Raw genomic sequence first — 17,259 nt, 5'->3', positions numbered from 1 at the left:
GTTTTTTTTAAGGGTGGGTTCACGCTATTATCCCCTCCTTGAGCAAGATATTATGCAAAATAAACATTTAACAAAAACAAAAATAAACAAGATATGTATACAAACACCTGAAATGATATGAACTTGGGAATTTGAACCACCTCCCTTGAAGAACTTCTGCGTACGACACTGCTCTCTACACACTTGTACAACATTGAGTGTTACTTCAAGGAGAAATGTGAAGTATGTATCCTCCAGGCATATTTTTGGGAAGATTCCTTTATACAGTCAAACTCAAAATTCTACTAACAATTTCATTTTGGACATTGACTTCAGTAAACAGATTATTTTGAATGCAATTCTCACTAAAGTAAAATTACTGCAGTAGGTGTCCCAGTGTATACTATGATTAATGAAACCGAAAAAAAAAGTACTTGCTTGGAAAGAAAACAAAACAATATTTGAAAGTGAAGTAAACAGCTTAGGTAATAGCACATCGTAGTGATTGGTGTCAATTGGAATGATAGCAACGATTCTAAAGATAATCTTAACAGCTTCAGTTGCTGGGTATTACCTCGAGAGAAAAAACAAAACAACCCTCTCTGAAGGATAATAATGTAAACGAACAGTAAGCAAGAACTGTAAGCTATCTTGTGTAGGTAGAAAGCAGTGTTACCAGATGGAGGCTGACAGAAGACGCAGCCGATTAAAGCCTCGAAATCCCATCAGGAAGCCACAGGAAATGCTTTCACAAGGTACGACCATCTTCTGTTAATCCCAGGAGCCAGTCTTAACGAGATAAAAAGATTGCACGGGATTAGCAAAAGCTTGGTCCAGAGGTTTCGTGTGGATGTACTCAAATGAACATAAGCAATGCAGGGGCAGTCCGCTTGCTTTGCAATAACCAACCTCAAAAACCTAACGGACTTTTATCCTTTTCCGTTGCAAGATATATTCTCTTCCTCTTTTCGGCTTTTATCTACTTTATTTCTCTCCTTGTAATGCCAGAGAAAATGTTATTTACAAATCAGTAAAAAGGTTCTTCTACCTTTTGTATTCTCCACAATAGATACAGAACAATATAATAATGTTAAAATAGGTATTTTATACTATGTAGTTTATTTAGAAAGAGTTTTGTAGATGCATGTCATCTCTAAATTACAGTGCAACATTACGGTGGGCTTACATTGTTACTCAAAAAATTTTGAATATCCTAGATTCGAGTGAGCATATACTGTGGAACTATTATTTTGGCATGAGAACTTCACCGCCGTGTGTTAGAGATACTCCGATCCAAAGCATAAAATTTGGCGACAGTTGGAACGGAGAGATACTGCTGGTGACATATCTATTAACATTCTTAAAATGGACACATAAAAAGACGTATATACATTGCGTAGTATAAACGAAAGGTGAGGTAACATTAATTTTGTTTGAGAGATACAAACATATGGGGTCAGTGAAGTGGAGAAATTCAACGGATTTTTTTTTTTTTTTTTTTTTACATGATTTCTAGTTCTTTATGCTTTGTTGATGTGTTAACGTTTACAATTCTAAAGTACCATCTTTTTGAAAAATGTTTACGATAGCATATATACGGCCTTTCGTGCTCAATTGTCGTTCAGTCCAACTGACAACATTAGTCATATGAAATCATCGTAAACACTTATCAAAACGTGACATTTGTTTGCTTTTAAAACGTTAACATATCAACAGATGTAAAGAACTACAAACCATGTAAAACTTGTTTCGTATATCTGTCACTACACTGACCCTGTATGTCTACATCTTTTAAGCAAATCTAGTGTTTTTCTTCACCCCCTTGCACTTATTTGTTTGTAATACAATATTTATTACAAATTATATGTCTGTGTGTCCATTTTAAGATTTAAAATTAGGTATATATTTCGCAGTATTTCTCATATCCCAACCCAACTGTCGCCAAATTTTATCCTTTAGGGTTCTTTAGATAGAGTTATCTCTAACATACGGCGGCTAACTAGTTGTGCTAAAATAATAGGTCCACAACAGATGCTCACTAAAATCTGGGATGTTCAAAAACTTTTGAACGGTAATGTATATTCACAAAGTAATTTAGGAAAAACATTAAATAGTATTCAATAGGTATTTATAGATTATACGTTTTGTCATAACATTACATCACAATGTGAGCCAAAATCTTTAATTGTATTATCAATAAGTTTAGCCTGTGCCCTTGTATAGATTAATGAATACCGGTACAGTTTTCGATATTTACACAAATGTGATATTCAATACCTATTTTTAAGTAGTTGTACTACAGCTTCAAACGTATTATTGCGTACTAACACAATAAGTATCGATACTAAGAGGGCACCAAGACTCAAAATATTCCACCTAAAATATTCAGAAATAAACCTTCTTTACTAAAACCCTGAATTTATCACAAAATAAAACGTTAAAATTGGCATCCTAAATGGTGATATGAGCAGAGAAAACAAAATCGCGGACACACATAATAATTATAATTAAAATACTGGAAAGTAATATGATTAGTAGCTAAGCAAAACATCTAATTCTAATGTAACAAGGTTATGCTGGTTATTTTTTTAGTCAGAGTAACAGTATCATTTACAATTATAGTTTGTATCTACTATGTTGTTAGTGTATGTATTTCCAATTAACTTTTCTCGATAACTAAATTTACAAGAAAAGAAAAGACAGGGAATTCTTACATCGTTTGAAGAGCCATATACTAACATCGTAACTCACTGAAAACTCTTTCTGTCTATCTTAGATAGAGATCCACCGTCAAATAACTGATAAACAACATACACCACCGCAACTACTTCGCTTTGTAAAGTGCTGTCCTGTTCTTTTTCTAGTCATAAACACTTTTATCATAAGCTGTAATTATTGACTGTATTAATTACTGCTGATATCAGTTTCGTCTCAGCACTGGCGTCGTTAGCTTTTTAAATCTGGGTGGTCGGATGAATCAAAATCAAAATCCTCTTTCCGACAAAAGTTATATATACAAAGTAGTATAGTTTATTTAAGTACACTTGACTAAAATCTTTGGGGGACGCGTCCGTGGTCTCAGAAACCCCAAATTATACTTACAGTGATAATAATAACTAAAATACAAGTTTGATTATTTTCTAAAGTTTTTCAGGAGACGAATTTTAAGAACATTATATTTTAAAAATTGTCTGGGAGGTTAAATTCTACTCTTATGTACTTAAATTGTAGACAAGGAAAGAATTTTAGTCAAGTGATGAAAGTGAAGTTCATAATTAAATAATACTTTACTTTTTTAAAAAAAGTAAGAGATCATTTTTTGCCGTAAAACCAATCATGAAAAAAGAAAAACTAACAGTTGATAATAAAACCTTGGAAATACTAAACCGACAATTTTCTTGCAATAAACTGAAAAGAAGCAATATATGGTATTTTGTTGTATTCTTTTTACCTTTACTGATCACTTTAAAATAGCTAAAGAACAATTATTGAATGGGATGCTATGTATATCCAAAGAAATTACGATTTTTCTCCATTATAACTGCTTTTACAGTAGTTGTACCTAATACCGACGTGTGTAAAAGCAAGGTTAATTGACATACATTTGATTCTATTTTGTAATATACCAAGTTCTTAAGAATTACATACACTCTTAATTCAGAAACTTCGCGACACATTATTATAATGATCCACATATTTGATAACAATTATAGCAATGCTGTCAAACTTCACGATCCTGTCCACCGCATCAACCTAAAATCTCTGGACAAAAGTTTTACTTTCAAATATTATCCCTGCTAAAACTTTGCTGAAAACTGCACTTACAAAATATCAAGGAAAAAGTAACTAACAGGCAATATCTTTAGAGTCGTTTAGTTGGAACTACTTGGGGTTTAAAATCATACACTCAGACCAAAATGTATAAGGCATTTCTTCAGCCTTGCCTGATAAGCTGCAATACGGGTCATGGGTTAGTGCTGGTGATGACTATTATACAGTACTGAACTACATATTTCGAAACATTACGTTTTATGACTTACGTTTCATGTTCAACTTCTTAGCCCAACCAGGTTAATGATGTCGCGTTTTACGACTTTTGTACCGTGTTAAACTTCCTAACCCAAATTGGATAATGTACGTGTGCATCGAATTTGCACCTGTTAGACACCATCTTGAAATATTACAAGCTTAGTATGATAGAAAGCAGCTCAGAAAAGTATCCCACTCGGTTGTCTACAATGGGTACCGGTATGGACGTTGGAGCCTGCAGGAACGCTAAAACCCTTTACAACATATTCACAATTTATGACTTTATACATGATAATTGCCCCGATTATCGTATTTTATGAATGTTGTTCATGAACGTATCATTTTTTTATTATTCAATTTATAAATAATTTGTTCAATAAATAATTTTTCTAATTCGGTTTTTCCCGAGTAAATTCATGTACTTAGTGTAAATAATACTTTGATAATAATTTCCATGTATCGCATACTCATGACAGTTCCAGAGATAAACTATCTAGCAAGATCTGTACATACCTATATTTTTAATTATCATCCTTTTAAACAAAGAATATACAATACACTTAGGTCAGATTACGTTAATGTTGCGAAGTCAATATTATTATTTAAGTCGAAGATATCGACTACTGTTTGAAAGTAAAATGGAAAATTTTTCCACTTGAGAAAATCAGTTTCAATAATTTTTATGAATCTTCTTTTTTATTATTATTATTCCTCTATATAAGAAGATAAAAACGGTGTGGGAATAACCCACTTCACACGTCAAATTAGAAGATCTTCAATACTTTTCTAAATCGATAAATCCTCCCCCTTTTTCCAAGTTTGAATTATATTCAATGCTCACTTTTGGAAGAAAGATTGGTTACAAAAGTATAGTTATAGTTTGATTCAATATTAGTTAACTGTTTAAATATTCCCCACTTAAAATACAAAAGAAATTATACATTTGTCAGATTATCTTCTTGTTTTTCGAATGGATATATACAGTATTTATTTTCCTAGGGATATTTTATGATAATCTTATAAACTCCTCCACTATGACTGGCCCGGATGAATTTGATTAAATTTGAGTTTGATGAAATAACCGTAAGTAAAAAAATTAAATATAGTAATTTTAATACGGATACTCTAAATTTAGTATACAATATGCACTGAAAAATGATATGATTTGTTGAATCTTCTTCCATTTGACATCTGCAGATCGCAGAATTCATTTTTTTTTAAATTAGATATAGCTTATCTAGTGTTACAGCTATATTCAACCTTCAATAAATAATCTGTATTATTTAATTTCTATTCAATTTTTGGATTTGACAGTAAATATCTGAAGAAAAAAAATCTCTAATGGACCAATAATGCCTGCCTGGTTCCTGGCAATTTTGAGTTCTATATAGAAAGTCTATATGGGTTTGAAGTTTTGAGAAAGTTAAAATAAGGTATTTAATATCTGCTTATTGACCATCAAGACACGCCTCCTTAGCATATGTATCTGTAAAATTATATAGCAGAATGACAGAATGGTTTATATTCCATACAAATTGTATTTATAAGTTCAGTTACCTTAACCCTTTTATTAATGATTTTATGTTAAAAAGATCCACGTTGTCTCATAATCCCACTTCATAGGTCCTAATACTTCCCGGACACTTAACGAATCAGAGCAAATGAATATATATATACTTGTCTTCAACAATTAAAACAAATGCCTGCCTTATGGAAAGACTTCTCTTTCGAAAATTTATATTATATTATTTTTTTTTAATATGATAAAACTAAGCAAGTTTCAGAAGATTGTCTCTATTATTTAGTTTTTTCTATTGTTAAAATTTTGTATGCATAATTTCAGTTTGTTTATTTTTCAATTATGTCTGAATTGACTGTATTCCGAAATAAATATAACTTTACAGTTGATTTTTGTGCTATAAGATCAGTCCAGTTTCTTCCAATAGTGCATTATATAAGCAGCATAGCAGTTGAGAAAAAAATATTTTCTGATGATTATATTGGATCTTGACCAAGCTTGTAATATGTTTTTTAGTGACAGGGGACATTAAAGACATATTCATATCTGACCTTTGCTTCAATACATTATTTATATAGCTATATTTTAATATAAGGAGTTTGGATTAGTACCCAAGCTTTTATGACTTAGGCTTTTCATAATATTTGTAGTCTGAGTTAATCTAGTTTGATTGGGGTTCATTCTGTAATTATATGTTGGTGTTTTACCAGATGTGTTCGTTAAAGAAGATATTAGACATGCTATTACTATTAGTTGTGAAAGTTGGTAACCTGCGATAGGAATTTGATGGTATCAGTTCATTTTTTAAAACTCCTGTATGCTAGACATCCCCCAAACGCACAGTCTTGTATGGGAAATATATGAGTCAATATTAATTTTGTAATAATAAAATTTACAATCTAGAGGTAAATATTAGGTTAATATGAAGGTTCCAGTTGGAATTTTTTTTTCTTATTTGTCTGTATAATAAACCAGTTGAGAATGTTCCAAGAGCATTGCCAGAACGAACTTAAAAAGAATGGAGAGATGGAGCGGAAAGTATAACTGTGATTGTTCCTACATGTAAAAGTAAATCTTTTTATTCACACCTTCTTCTGTTTCTCGCAAAAATTCGCAAAATATCATCTCTCTATGATTTACAGTTCCCGAGAAAAGGCTCCTCAAATCTCCCGAAATTCGAACTTCTTTGGCCAATATCTGGGGAACGGTGGCCAGTTTGCCAGTAGCCAGTTGTCCAGTGGCCACCGGTTACTGTTTGGTACCAAAATGTTCACCATCCTCTTAGGTAATGGTTAACACCAACATGATCTCTCTATGACTTACGGTTCCAGAGATATGGATCCTTAAATCTCCCGAAATCGGAACTACTTTTTAGCCAATATGTCGGGAACGGTAAGTCATAGAGAGATTATGTTGGTGTTGATCAATATGTAAGAGTATGTAAAAATTTTGGTACCAATATGCACTGGTGGTCACTGGCCAAACTAGTGGCCACTTGGACAGTGGCCACCGTTACTATTTCGTACCAAAATGTTCACCATCCTCTTAGTTATTGATCAACACCAACATCATCTCTCTATGACTTATGGTTCCAGAGATATGGATCCTTAAATCTCCGGAGATCGGAGATTTTTTGGCCAATATCTCGGGAACCGTAAGAGTGACGCGAAAAATTCCATCACTTTCTCAGATAGTTTTTGATGCTCTATCAAATGGAGGGCTCAAAATTGAAAAAATCGCAAATAACAGACAGACGGACACACACACACACACACACACACACACACACACACACACACACACACAGAGAGAGAGAGAGAGAGAATTCAGTAATGAACCTTTTAAGTTCGTTGAAAAATACGTGCTGCAGTGAGTTCTGTTTTACGATTAATGTGACAGATCAGCAATACTCATATCTGAATCGACTATGTGAATATCACCCACAGAGGATGTGGCGGATGCAGACCAGTTATTGTTTTCAAGGATTTCGTATTCAAAAATGTGTTGGCATTATTTCCAGAATCAAATGAAAGTTTTAGTAAATTTCGATCTATGATTTCGATGTTTGTTATGTCTGAGATTCCTAGCAGGTATAGCTTACGACTAATGCCGATGAACTGTTGTTTATCTGTTTCTTTATCATTAGCCCTTAGAAAAACAAAGAATGGAGCCATAGTTCTTCTCACATGATTCAACAATCGGAATTGAGAAATTTATTAGTGTTACGTTTAGTACTATTACTATTACAGTACTAGCATTAACAGTAATGTCCACCTAATGGCTAGAATCATCATAATTTCCCATAGCTATTTCGCAATTATCATTCTCTATATTACTATTTGAGTCAGATATGCCTAAAGATAGAAGATTAAGGAAAAGCAACTTTACTTTCCGCCATTTTGATTAGATATCTGCGTATCTATGTAGTCTTCAAATAGCACAAGAAACCTTACAAACTAAATTAGCTTAATATTCAGTACTGTACACTACAAACATTTAACCTATGTACAGAAGTCTTCATCATACAATCTCTCTATAGTATAAGGAAATGAGCCCTGGAGATTATTGTATTAGCGCAAGCATCGGCGAAAGTTGTAGAGACACGTACATCGGATTATCAACACATCACCAACTATGATTTCAACCCTATACCATTTAATAATGAGATTTAGCTTGATATGGTGAAGTTCAAGCTTCACATAATATATATTGAGTTCTTTTTTTTTTAATTTTTATTGAAACAGTTTCAACGATGAAAATGTTGTATTAATCAATGTAAGCACTAGAACGACATACATCATTTCCTGCACTACCCACCATGTTTACTCAAAGTCCATTATGAATCTGAGATCAACAAATCACAGTAAATTAATATATCACAGAAAAAAGAAAAGAATACGGCGATTTAGTCTTTAGCGCCAGTCAGAATCATTTTCATTTACACATCAAAGGTGCCGAGATTGTAGTATAATCGTGACAATCTTGTAATGTAGCCACATCCTATCACTACACAAATACCTCAACAACATATGAGGCGTGGTACAGATATGCTATAAGGGCATCTACTAAAAAACAATAGTAAAAGTAACATAAAGTAACCATTAATTACATCATGCAACGAAATAAAAATATCGAACTATAACGGTCTGTCAGATGTCTAACACAAGTAATTTCTGTCTGCGGGGTTCTGGATTGTCTCGGTTTAAGTTATGGGTAATTGTTCGGGTTCTACATTAGCAGTAGGATCAGGGATGTACACACGGGGGGACAAGGGTCCGACCCCACCAAACGACCTGGTTCCCAAAAACGGAGTTCAATTGTTAGCTGTTTATTTAAGCATGTTTATCAAAGCAAACGAATGCTTATAGAACAAATAGAAATATCCATTCTTCACTCGGGAAGAATAAAGATTAAATTAATATAAAACCGAAAATTTGATTATTGTAAAAAAAAAAAAAAAAAAAATGTCTCTCTTTTCCCTTTTAGAAGCGTAATTGTCGAAAACGCTGATTTTCTGAATAACAAATCAAAAATTTTAATACTAGAAACTGTCCCATTCTAGTATTCTATTATTCTAGTGAATATGGATTGAGAAAGGGTCCAAGGTCTAGGAAAAGAGAATAGAAGAATAATAAGAAAATGGAAAGAAGCATGGAGAATTAAGAAAGAAAGAAGTGAAAGGTTAATAAACTAGACAAATGGACTTCTAATACATGAATTATGAGATGGATTGCTAAAACGAATTGAAGGATAAAAATTACGGACATAAGAAAATATTAAGAGAAGCAATAAATTTATGGAATAAAACATTGAATAGAGAGGAAACTTTATAAATAAATGATAAATGGAATAATTTATTAAAATAACAATAAAAAAAGAAAAGTGAAAATAATAATGATTATTTTTCTATTATAAATTTAAAATGAAACAGAAAATTTATACCTGATTGTTTGATATTAGAATTTAAAATTATAAAATGTAACAATTAGAATTACCTAACAATAGTAATTTAATATTATGAAGATATCTCTTTCAATTAACGTCTGATGAAGGTAACGTTAAGTTATTGAAACTCTGTTACACCATAATTTAGTTTTAATAGATAAGGATATCCTCTGGTCAGAAAAGTATTGATTTACGTAGTAGTTCCAGAGTCGAGATGGATGGAGTTACATAAAAGTTTTTCTGCAGAAAGAATCAAAAATTTGAATATTATAGACATTGTTCCCTTTCCCCAATTAGAAGTGAAATTGTCAAAACACATATTCTCTTATTTTCAATTGAAAGTTTAAATATCGAATTCTACTTCTCTATTATGAGTAAATTCTCACATTTGGTAGTTTCACAATAAAGAGTCGAAATTCGTAAGATAGAATTTGCTCCCTTTTCCCTATTTAAGAGTGGAATTTCCTAAAAACAATGAAATACAGCTTCAGTTATTTTTAACGGGAAGCTCATATGCCAAGTTTTTATCTTCCTAATGTAAGATACTTCATTCTTCGGAAGAAGATTTGAACTCTCTTTAATATCTCTTAGAATATGTATTTTTGAAACATCCCTTATGATTCGTTTACATGGCGAGAGAAATTCCTGCCCAAATTTTACGTTTCTAGCTATAGTGCTATAGTAATATGACCTTTATGTTGTTCAGTGAGTCACTTATATACAATAGTATAGATTTGAAAGGGAAAATCTAAAGAGCTTCAACACATAATACTCGTAATTACGAATTTCTCAAATTCAATAACTAGTGCAATACTGGTCACTGGCATAGCTAGAAATATCATGGAGAATATTAATAATTGCCGTAACGAAGAAATGCGCTTACAACAAAAAAAAAAAAAAAAAAAAAAAAAAAAAAAAAAAACATACAACCAAAAATTATATGGCATCAATGACTGAAATGTGGGTTATATGGTCGGTCAGAGTATTCACGGGCTTCTGTGACACGGAGTTTAGTATTTTACAAGTATTTCAGTACATGGATGTGAGACGAACTGTAAATGTGACAGATAAGAAAGAAGTTAAATTCTTTTCAGTTTCCTTTAGTTACATGGTATTGAACAGGGGCGGATCCAGGACCAACTTCTGGGTGGGCGGTGGGTTGTCATACTGCTACTTTTAAGGGCTCCAAACTTTGGGATGGGTTTTATTTATATATATAAAATAAAAAAGTTCCCTCTTCTGGGGGGGGGCGATCGCCCCCCTGGATCCGCCCCTGGTATTGAATACAGATGAAATTTGCTATGAATAGTTTATTGGCACATTTTCTACAACATGTAACTCTAATTTTGCTCTGTATCAAAACCCATGTTTCAACCAATAATAACATAGTTTATACGTGGTGAGTTATTAATTCTTTCACATTCTGAAGCAGAACTGTCGAGTTGCTAGTATGTACCTAAAAGAGATAAATTCTAATCATTTAATCGATTCTTTAATTCCTAGCCCTTGCACGACTAACACCTAGGTATGGATCTAGAAGATTTTGCGGAAGATTTTAATGTTTGCAGGAATCCTTTTTTTTATTATTTATTTATTTATTTAGAAAAAGGGATTCCTGCAAACATTAAAATCTTTTTTTTATTATTATTATTTAGAAAAAGGGTGCGCTGAGAAACAATTAAACACTTTCTAACTTCATTATTATAAACAATTCACGAACCATTCAGTATAATACATAGCGCTTCGGATTGTCATGATTAAACCATGCATCCGCAAACGGTCCACAGTGCCGTTTCGTAATAATACCTAGGTATATATATATGTTTTGAATCATGAATCCAATGAAAGTACTAGCATTCAATCACATAATCTAAAGTGAAATTCTTGATTGTGTAAATGTTTGGTTGTAACACTAATTTTGTAAAAGACTCCATATAATTTTTAGGAAATTATGTGTTTAAAATAAAAGGTTCTTAGGTGATACAAAGATAGTCGCATACTCCAAGGAGACGTTTCAGGTTTTAACCACTCTAGATACGACATTATGAAAAAAAAATAACGTTTACCATATTAATATGTATATACAAAAATCCTGAAATATGAACTTCGGGCCCTGAACACGCCTCACTCTTGATGAAAGTGTACATACACGATTAGACGAAATTGGGTGGATCTAGACCTCGAATGATATGAAGTGGTTTAACTAAGTCCTAATTTTGATATCCTAGTCCTAATGACCACTTCCGTAGAAACTCATTTCAGGGATATAATGATTTTTCATAATATAACATTGCAAATTATATAAATCTTGGAGGGGCCGCAGTGTGTGACGGATGCCGGGTTTGATCCCAGATTATGTGAATTTGTGGTCCGTGGATTCAGTGTTTCTTCCAGGCATGTTTTATGGGGGGCATTGCCCCCCGGAGGTCTAAGAGTGCCCCCCCGGAGAAGACCAAAAGTAATACGTCTTTAATATTTAATAAATAGAATAGTACCAGCAGTACCAGCCCCCCCTCGGAAGATTGTTTCTGAAAGAAACACTGCGCGGATTTCGTTGAGTTTATCCGTTTCCTTCTACATTTTCATTCCATCAACTTTTTCATGCATCATGCGTCTTTTTTAGCTTAAGGATATACTTCTGGTACTTTAAACTAGAAATTTCTTTTTTTTTTTAAAAAAAAAAATCATCGTGCAAGGCTCACGCTTGTATTTATTTGTTAAAACTTAAATAAGCAATTTGCAGCACAGGAAAGTTGAATTCATTAAATGTTTATTTTAAAGAATTGAGTAAAGCTTAAATATTTTCATTAAATTAGTTACTATTAAGTGAATATCGCGAATTTACTGTGAATTTGAAAGAACGAACTTTCCAAATGCACCGAAGTATCACATAATAGGTAATCTCCAATTTGACCACTATTGTTTTTGTCTTTCATCAGCAACCTGTAGACCATAAGACCAAGGAGCTTCCTCAAACACTGTACTCCTGGATTTTAAGCATTGTATTTTCCCTTGAACTTTCCAACCATACGGTACCTGTGGACGGAAGCAGTTACCACCGCACACCAAAGTCTGCTCAGCAGCATCTTCCCGCGGGGCTGCAGAGGCTAGGGGACCACCACAATACGTCCCACTCCTTTTCCGCTATTGCTACCTTCACCCCCTTTTTTTTTTACAATCGTTCTCTGCTCGCTTTTCTAATTACCCAAGTTGGTCAAATTGTAACCGAGAACACAGAACTAATTCGTACGTATTGATCTGGTTGCGTTGGTGTATTTTACTTTAGACAGGGAAGTCTATTACGGATACGGAAGTAAAAAAAAAAAAAAAAATGTATATATCATCGGAGCTTCTTTCCATCTTTCCTGTATTGCATTCAACTTTGGATTTGTTTTACAAGTGGTATGTACATCACTGTTAGGAATATTTATATTACAATTAGAACTCTGTGTCATCCTCAGGATAAAATAACACAAAACTGCTATTTAACAGCTTTTTCTTTTAAACATATGTACTGAACAGGGGCGCCCGAAGAAAATTTTCTAGAGGGGGTCCATCTCCATGGTTGTAATATTACGTCTGATATTTCTGGTATCTAATATACGTGGTTTGCTATATTACATACACAGTTTCGTAAGCCGGAGGGGGCCGGGCCCCACCCTGCCCTCCCCTTCGGGCGCCCATGGTACTATAGTACAGAAGAAATAACCTCGTAATAAGTTCCAGCACAATGCAAATTATCAATTATTACTGCCAACATAAAAATTAATTTTTCTCATTTCTCTCGAAAACTATTCATGAGAGTTTACGCTCAAGCAGGTGCGCAACTAAGAATTGTGTGTGTGTGGGGGGGGGATTCAAGCTCTCTGCGGGGTCCAGTACAAAAAGCCACTATCCCTACGTCTATGTAGTATTGAACGGACATTATGCTGCACTCGAAAAGACGATAAGTAACTGTAAAACACTTTCACCTATATTTAAAAAAAAACTATAAAACTAGATTGTTTTTATAAGAGAAAAACAATGAAATGAAATTTTTGAGTTTTACGTCTCACGGTTATGCCGGTTAGGCTATAGGAGACGGTGATAATGAGCGATGAATGAAATGGTGGAATGAAGAATGTGGGAGGAAGCGGGAGAACCCCGAGAAAACCCACGGTGGACACGGTGTTTGTCCACCACAAGGTTCACTTCGCGGGAGCGGGGTTTGAACCCGAGACCCCAAGCACCAGAGGTGAGCGCTCTACCACTTAGCCACCGCGGCCCCCTATATAAGAGAAAGAGTACAGATGGAGTACGAGATCAAAATTTTATGCCACATAAATCATTCCTCTGTTAAACAATATAGTTTTATTGAGAAAGTGTACGTTGAGTTAGGAAGTTTTGGGAAGGGGTCCGGTGGACTGCCCGTGGGTGCGCCCCTGCAATCAAGTATCTTATTTTCTTTAGCTCAATCTGATCTATGATTGATATATGTCTCATATGTGGACAATATTATAATTAAACAGTGGCGGATCTAGCTTGATTCCAGGGGCCTAGGACCCCAGTTTTTTGAGTGACAAAAAAAATAATTGAAGCTATTATTTATATATTTTTGAAAGTTTATAGTGAGCGTTGCCCTTTATTCTTTACTGGAAAAATTTTTGAAACATTAGATATAGTTTCAGTTGCAAATATTTGAGGTCTACAATGTCGATGTCCAACCTAGCCGTAATATCCATCAGGAGAGAGTTAAGTAGAAAACTTCTACAGGACCCATAAAAACTTGTAAATTCATGATACAATTATCATACTCTGGGTTCTGGCTTCCTCCCCCCCCCCCTCCCATCTCGAGTTTTTACCTTCTAGATCCGCCACTGTAATTAAATAAAAATTAAAGTAAATTGAATAAATTATAAAGTATGACCAATCATTGTAGTTCATGATGTCTGCCGTAACGTAGCGTTAGTGCTGCACCCAGATCAGGCGGGCATCCAGAAATTTTTGTTGGGAGGAGTCCAAAGTTTGTTGGGTTCCAATAATACAAAGTACTACCTTTATGTAATTCAAATGGGTGTTATTCTACAGCTGAATAAAAAAAAATACGTAAGACTGATAAAATTAGATTGTTTTTATGAGTAAAGAAATCGTACGGATGATCAATAAGTTCAAATATTTAGTCTATATCAATCATTTCTCTGTTAAACAAGTACAGCTTTATCAAGAAAGTGTACAATTGTCATCCAATGGTAGATACAAACCGAATTATTCGACTGTTTCTCTTATTTGATATATTGATATGTTATTTGCCATGTTGTAAACAGTGTCTCAAAATGTAAGTCCCTTCATGTCTCTTTAAAGGTCGATATAAGCCTTTGTAGCATGAAACCACTACTACTTCTGAGTAAAGTGGGGTTATCTAGTACACAGGAGTTAATGCTCGATATGTTTAATGCAAAATTTCGCACGATTGCCACGATTTATAAAATAGAAAGGAAGAATGAATCTGAAAGTTTTCATAACTTGTTAAAAACTAGAAAAGTACTTTCGGGCTCAGAGCATTAAGAGGAGAACATAACATAGTTAGTTGAATTGGTATTGAGAAATTTCCTATTCCAGTTCACACTTTTTTTTTTTTTTTTTTTTTTTGCTTTCTTTTAAATCATAAATCGAAAAATAGCCATATTTTGTGAAAACGCCAATGGCGTCTCCTGTTGCACACTTTTATTCACTCATAGGTCCAAGAGAAATTCACACTGTAGCGTACTATTTAAGATATACTAGCACATATTACCCACTTCACTGGGTTGAAATGAAAATTTAACAGAGATAGATAGATAGATAGATAGATAGATAGATAGATAGATAGATAGATAGATAGATAGATAGATAGATAGATAGATAGATAGATAGATAGATTTCCTTTTCCCCCATGTTGGGGGCCATGGCATCGAAAGTGTCACCGTTCATCTCAGCGACCCCAAAAAAAGTGAATTCAGCACTAATATCGGTCATTTTCGAACACTTTTAAATATCTCTTCCTCCCCCTTTTCCAAGTTGCGGGGTTGAATTTGAATTTAAACGGGATCGAAAGTAGAGTATCACTGTTCATCTAAGCGACCCAGAAAACTAAATTCGACACTGATAGTGGCCATTTTCGATCATTTTTATATATCTCTTTCTCCCCTCTCTCACGTGGCGGGCTGATTTTGGATTTAAACCGGATCGAAAATGTCAATGTTCACCTGAATGATCCTGAAAACTATGAATTAGAAATTATTATTGATCATTTTCGATTATTATTATATACAGCTCCCCCTGCCCCTCCTCCCTGCTGTGGCACACGGCATCATATATATATATATATATATATATATGATCGAAAATGACCGACATTAGCTTCGAATCTAAATTCAACTCCCATTGCCCTTTATGTCAGAAATGAAACGTATCCCCCCATGAAGCATGGATAATCTGACAGTATTTATATTTTCAGCTACTTGGAAAGTGAGTATATATACAATATATACTCACTTATCAAGTAGCTGAAACACACTTTAAATCTTCGCTTCTCTTTATGCATGCAGTATTGTATTTCACAAACCTCTATACGGTTATATATTATGATAGGCGGAAAATAAACAGTAAAAAAATCCGTAACATGTCTGAGAAGGGAAGAAAAATCTAGTTTGGTTTGGTTCATAGCAGGTAAAAGAACTATTCCCAAAACCAAGCGTGTCTAACGTATACACAACGTACCGGTATGCTTTTTCGCATTTGTTTAACCAAACATAAAAATATCCACCTTGCAGTTGGAAGTGGAAATAGAAGTAGGGTTTTCTGTCAAGACAAGGAAACAGAGGGGGTGTTTCTATGAGAGCTAAGAACACGAACTGCTTCATGGTTCGTCCGTGTAAAAACTAGGCAACGGCACGCGACGCTCTCACGAAGTAGAGCTGCGTGTCTGTTGGGCGACCGCAAGACGGCGTGAGATCCCTGGGCAGCCCAATCAACCGCACACAATGCAAAACGAAACCAACGCTACAACCACTATAGCCACCTTTTGTAGGCGCTAGTCTCAACTTCTTGAATCTGCTTGTTCTTCCATTTTCTGCAACGCAGAAAAAAGAGATTTTCTGAATAAAAATTAGCTTTCTAAGATTACGATTTTATATTCTGTGTTTTAAAAAATATGCCTAGGTATATTTGAAAGTAAAATTTTGTTTTCAGGACAAAAAAGCATGTTTTATCCTCAAGATTTATACTTGCAGTTTAATTGTGAAAAGGAGTTTCATATTCAAGATTAAGATTTCAATTTTTACACAGAAGCACTATCTTAAAGTATAAGACCTTATATTCATGGCATATCAATAAATGCATCTTTTAGAATTGTGTTCTAAATGTAAAAGATATCACGGTCAAGAATATGGTTTCATTTTCAACGTACAAAGTACCGTCTTCTAGATTTAAATTTTATTTTCAGCACAAAAACACGGCTTTTAAGATAAGATTTTTATTCTTGTTTAAAGAGAAAAGCATTCCATTTTAAAGATTAAACTTCCTGTGTACAAGTTATCAACTACAAGATTGAAAGAATATTTGGAACTTTCTTCTTTCAATATAAAAACACTAACTTCAATATGAAGACTTACGTTTCTAGAAAAAAAAACTTTACCTTCAAGATGGAGTTCTACTTTTAATTTTTAAAGTCCTAAATTTTAGCCGCAGAAGTATAACATACCTTTTCATATTGAGGATTTTTTAAAAATTTAATTCAAAATATTTTTTACTTTCCGCACAGAAATAAA

At 33.7% G+C, this 17,259-nt stretch overlaps 1 protein-coding gene across 2 annotated transcripts in view; it reads right to left on the bottom strand.

Moving 5' to 3' along the window:
• LOC145662866 (uncharacterized) overlaps positions 1–17,259 on the bottom strand; it is a 224,548-nt gene that overhangs the window by 17,795 nt on the left and 189,494 nt on the right. The gene's annotated exons all lie outside the window — the stretch shown is intronic.

Source organism: Thermobia domestica, chromosome 10 (genome assembly GCF_964235325.1).
Source record: "Thermobia domestica chromosome 10, izTheDome1.hap1.1, whole genome shotgun sequence".
NCBI classification, from domain to species: domain Eukaryota; kingdom Metazoa; phylum Arthropoda; class Insecta; order Zygentoma; family Lepismatidae; genus Thermobia; species Thermobia domestica.
The sequence above is the reverse complement of the archived record's forward strand: the minus strand, read 5'-3'. Positions and strand labels throughout refer to the sequence as shown.